The following is a 5,578-nucleotide window of genomic DNA, read 5'->3' on the forward strand; positions in this document are numbered from 1 at the left end:
AACATCGTCGACGTACCACTGTACTGTCAGGATGCCGCCGATGACAAACAAAGGGATCTTGATATCAAATGAAACGTCACTCCAGACCATAACTCCTGGATTTCGGGCCGTACGGCGGGCGACATTCAAGCTGTTATCCATCGCTGTCCGGGGTGTCTTCAGCCAAGTCCTCGTTGGGCTCAGTTCGGAGCGGGATTCATCATTATTCAGTCCCGCTCTCTCCCCAGTTGAGAAAGTTTGGAGCTTTGTGTGAGGGCCCTCCAACCAGGTCGGAATTTTGACGATCTAAAGCGCCAATTGGACATGAGACCATCCAACAACCCTACACTGTAATTACTATCGGTAATGAACACCCAAAAGGTATGAAAATAAGATTCACTGGTGGCATATCTATCCTCTATGGAAGGTGAGGTCGCGCGGGGTAGCCGAGCGGTCAGGGGCACCTTTTCACGGCCAGTGCGGCTCGCCCCGTCGGAGGTTCGAATCCTTCCTCGGGCATGGGTGTGTGTGTTGTCCATAGTGTAAGCTAGTTTAAGTTAGATTAAATAGTGTGTAGACCTAGGGACCGATGACCACTGCAGTTTGGTCCCATAAACCTTACCACAAAGTTCCAAATGAAAGCGTGGGAAAACTGAGTGATGTGTCCATTTGAATTGTCTACTCCTTCTTTTACTTGGCGTCGATGTACGACTAGCGGTTACAGACGTCAATGATACTTCATTAATAATTATAGTACAAAGTAATATCTCCAGTTACAGTTACATTTTCTGTAATAACACCAAGTCCTTTCATCCATACATGTATTTTTTCACCATTACTAACTTTTCTACAAGAGCCTGTATACAATGTAATTGGGATATTACTATAAACATAATTATGTCTACTTTGAGTCCTCGGATCAATTCCACAATGCCAAGTCTTGTAGGCGATGACATCTCGGTCGGCGAAAGATTCTAATCCAGGAAGGGAATCGTTTTCACAACGAATGATGGCTAGGGTAAACCAACCACTACTAGAGTTTCCCGCAGCGACATCCAGCGTAAAATTAACCCAACAGCCACGGAAGAATATAGGTCCATTCAATATAACAGCTTGAGCTGTTCTCGAGAATAATAATATGTTTGGAGACAGGCATGCGCTGGGGGCGTTGACGATACACACGACGACGAGGCATAGTTCTTCAATGCTGTTGCAGATAGAGCTCACAGCGGAATGGTTCCGCTGGCGTGCACTGCCCGCTTATATAGAGAACGAGTGACTTTGATTACGTAAGAGGCTGATAACGGACTCTGCACGCACCACCCGGAGTGGTTATCCCGTACATCTGTTGTATGGTCCACTGCACTCAAGTTTTGACAAAGTTATTTTGTTTAGTTCCGTCGCTGGACGCTCTTGCTGTAGCTGCATTCATCACTTACCTAAGGGAGGAAAGTTCTGCGTGGGACCTGCCCGTGAATTGTATAAACTGTGTTCTGTTTGTAATAGTGTTCAACTGTTTGTATATCGTATTATCTGAGGCGGACATTGGGGACCAGTGCAGTATTTTCCTACACGAGTGTGGGAAACCGCCTGAAAACCACTCTCAGCCCACGGTCGAACCTGGTCTTGGTCACCTTCCAGTGCCGCAAGCTATAGCACTATAGAGCAGGTTTATTTATTTATTTACTCGTGTCCAGAACATAACATACCAGATGTAGTGTTCTGGTGGTGGAAAGATTTGCCGCTGGAATATCTTCGATGCTCAGGAGTATTAGGGGAACTTGACTTTGGCGTCTGCTATAGTCCACTGAGAAATAATTGAGAACTGGGTATGTTACCAATTTATACTTCCGAATAAAACACAGCCAGGGGAAAAGCACCATAGGCGCGAAGATGTGAGCTAGGGCCATAGAGACTCGAAACAAGCGCAGTTCCACCAGCGCCTCGGGCAGCGCTGAGGATGAAGATATCGACTTTGCCTCGGCCAATTGCCGGCCAACTACAACCCGCCAATGACTGGACGACAACTGACACAAGCCTACTCGGAAGATAAGAGAGTAGCTCTCTTCCACTTGGTTATAGACCATCGTCCAGAGCTGACTTAGTCAGGGAACGTCTTTTAATGAAATCTTAGAACTGAACAGACAGTTGTAAATCACATTTACTATGTACTGCGAAGTTTACCTCCTATTGTTTGCACTTAGCCATTGAGGGCCTTTTATCTGTTAAATTAGATGCAGTGTTCCAGACTTTATTATTCGAACAGTCGCAGAGATAATTAAATCTTTTTAACTCATTTGAATGACTTTTTTACTAATTTGTTGGCGTGTTGTAGAACCCTCCTTCTCCTATCCTGTTACCTGACCTTGGGGCAGGGCTGCGTAATAATGGCAAGGGAGAAATCGTCTTAGCGGTGTACTGCACCACAAGCCCTTGCACGAAATCACAAACACGGCCTACCGTAGCAACAGTGGCAACTCGGCTTCCAGAGCAGTAGCGACGAGGCCTTTATAAAACTGGCGAGGAGGGTTCACAAATATACCCTTATCTTTCACAAATTAAGTACACGACAAGATATCATGAAATCATCGATCGTTTACACCAAAATAACTGAAATGTTCGACAAGTATCGAAAACAAACTGGAAACAGTAATTCACCCCGTCATCCTGGATGATTTTCGTTGGACTTTGAAAATTTCTATAACATTTACTCTACGTCGTCCTTGAGCGTTTTTCAGTCGTGACACCTTGATGGCATGCTCCATATAAATCTACGGAAGTCACCCTGTGGTATGTGTTCTTCTTCTTGAACGATACCCCGTGAGAGATCTCGAAGATTCTGTAGTGGAACAGGGAGACCATGAATGGGTCTGTCAAGCGTGTCGCACATATGCACGATGGGGATTACGTGGGGAGTGAGTCGCCATTCGATTAGTTCAACGTCCAGGCTTCGCAAGACATCTTTGCTGGCGCCCACCAGGTGGGCCCAGGCAATAGTAGCAACTCAGAGCCACCATCGTATGCAGCATCCAACACATGATCGAACAGGATCCATTCGATTTCCTGCGTGGGGAGTTAGGCTACACTATGGACAACGACATGATCCATATGGCTGTCAACGCTGACACCTTCTCACAACGTTACAGAACCTTGGAAATCTGTCTGTTGCTGACGACGGCCATCTAGAGTCTGAATTTCAACCTTTGAAGTGCTTGTTCAGATAATATGGTTAAAGCAAAGAAGAAACTGATAAAGGTTCCAAGTGCCTCGTGCGAAAGATGCCTCGTGAATCGACGGAAGAAGTCAAGCCAGCTGCGCTCCTTCCGCACTGCAGATCTAATTTTCTTTTTAATTTCTGAAATAGTAGAAATGCGAGACAAGCAGTTATACAGCGTCAGTACATTACAAATAATTCATACAGCTCAATATAGTTTTCTTACATTTAAGATCAAGGCATTAACGGAAAATAAACCTCTCACCCTCTTCTCTGTACTATGAAAGTCATTAACTAAAATTATCACCAACAGTACAGAAAGAAATAAAAATCTGTGCTACTGAACAACAAACTGGCTCTATTACTGGACACAGCGCAGCAGACCATTCATATATCCTTGAAGACTGATAAACATTGATCAGCGAGTATTAATTAATACTCTAGGATTCATAAATTTACAGAAAGTGTTAGTCCAGTTTCAATAAAATCCCTGCAACCCATCAGAAATAAGGTATTGAGTCAACATAAGTTGGCATCCTAAACAATACGTGTAAGTATAGTACAGCTCCTATTAAAGGTGATGAGGATAATGAGAGGTTTAGAACTAAAGGTAGAAGTGAATGTATTCCACTGAAACTATTATCAGTAGCCTCCTGAATGTTTAAATGGGAAAACGATGAATACGGAAATGGGGAATTGCATGAAAAGCGCTGACTGAGAAAAATATTCATTTGCGACCCTTTTCGCCCACTGAACATCCTTACGTTTGATGATCAAAGACCGAAACGAGCCTAAATAAATAATTTTATAAGACAGCGTGGCGACTTTCAGTATTCCAAGTACTCTCAAATATATGCAGTTAACAGTCACGTAAAAGAAGTTCAAATATGTACGTGTTATTGCAAATTATGTGATCCACCTTCGTTTTGATGACGGTAAGGTGCTGTTTGTCCCTACTGCAGATAAACATTAGCATGAATGTAATAACGTAAAAGAACAAGACTGAAAATAGTCTTGAAAGTAAACTGCATTATGAGCCAAATTAAGGTACCATTTCACTGAAAGGGAAATAGAAACAGACAGCAATGAAGTCTTATAAGCTGCTCTTGTCTGTTTTGTTAGAATAACAATTCAGCACACTAGCTGGACGGAAGGAAAAGACAAATAAACAGAGTTTAGCAGCTTGTACTTCTTGTTAACTGAATCGTTTTCGAATCCAAGTGTTCGACGCAGCTGAGACAGAAATTTCACATTTAATGCCTAGTGGTAAAATTGCGTCAAGGCACTGAGGTATGGACGACAAACTTTCAAAGTCGATTGGTGCTGGAGAAATAATTCCTTCCCACCCGTACCTCTTCACCTGAAGTCGTTGCGTGTCCTCCTTTACTTTTCGACGTTTTTATAACAAATTTGTACTATTATTTTAACCGCGAGAGCCGACACCACTTATTCATCTTAGAACCGTATTGAAGGAAGTGGCTGGGTACACATTCTGAGGCAAACTTCTCGTCAGTGATCTGTTACCGCAAACTTTTAAGAACTCACTGGTGATGGGACCTGAAATACACCGAGAGGCTACTTTTATAATGTAGGCTTTTACGGGCGGTATCTGCTGAAGTTAAAATTTACATATTGACAGAACTTGGGTGATAGATATACAAAACTATTCACTGACATCATACCAATCTCTGTGTGATATCTTCCGAGCGAAATGGAAAATGGAATTGGGACGAAACGTCAGCGCAGAAGTTTTATCTGAAGATCACTGCTGTTGTTCTGTCCCCTAATAAGACAACTGCGTTATCACCCTCTTAGTAGTGACATTGTGGTTTACAAGTTACTTCTAAAACTAAATTCCGTCCGAACAGGCCATGAAGGGCCAACGGTATTCCTCAGCCTACAGGCGTCACTGGATGCAGACATGCAGGGGCATGTGGTCAGCACACCGCTCTCCCGACCGTGTGTCACTTTACGAGACCGGAGCCGCTACTTCTCAATCAAGTAAATCCTCAGTTTGCCTCACAAGGGCTGAGCGCACCCCTTTTGCCAACAGCGCTCGGCAGACCTGATGGTCACCCATCCAAGTGCTAGCCTAGCCCGACAGCACTTAACTTCGGTGATCTGATGGGAACCGGTGTTACCACTGCGGCAATGCTGTTGGCGTGTGTTACTACCAACGTAGTTAAATAATATGGTATATTAATATTCCCTTTCCCATATTTTAGTAGCATTAATGAAAATCCAGGCAACGAAATAATGTAGTCAATTATTACTCGGTTTTTCTTTTAAAGTTTACAGCAAATGTAGAGTATTTTTCACAAAACGCGTTCCTCCTTCATTAATAAGGCGTCTTATGTGGTCATTGGTGTTGGTGCCCCTTGCTTA

The 5,578-nt window shown here is 43.4% G+C and overlaps 1 pseudogene; it reads right to left on the reverse strand.

Annotated features, from left to right (window-relative positions):
* Nucleotides 1–5,237: 5,237 nt before the first annotated feature.
* On the reverse strand, nucleotides 5,238–5,355 carry LOC126417217 (5S ribosomal RNA; annotated as a pseudogene).
* Nucleotides 5,356–5,578: the final 223 nt, after the last annotated feature.

The sequence above is a fragment of the Schistocerca serialis genome, chromosome 8 (assembly GCF_023864345.2).
Source record: "Schistocerca serialis cubense isolate TAMUIC-IGC-003099 chromosome 8, iqSchSeri2.2, whole genome shotgun sequence".
Taxonomy (NCBI): domain Eukaryota; kingdom Metazoa; phylum Arthropoda; class Insecta; order Orthoptera; family Acrididae; genus Schistocerca; species Schistocerca serialis.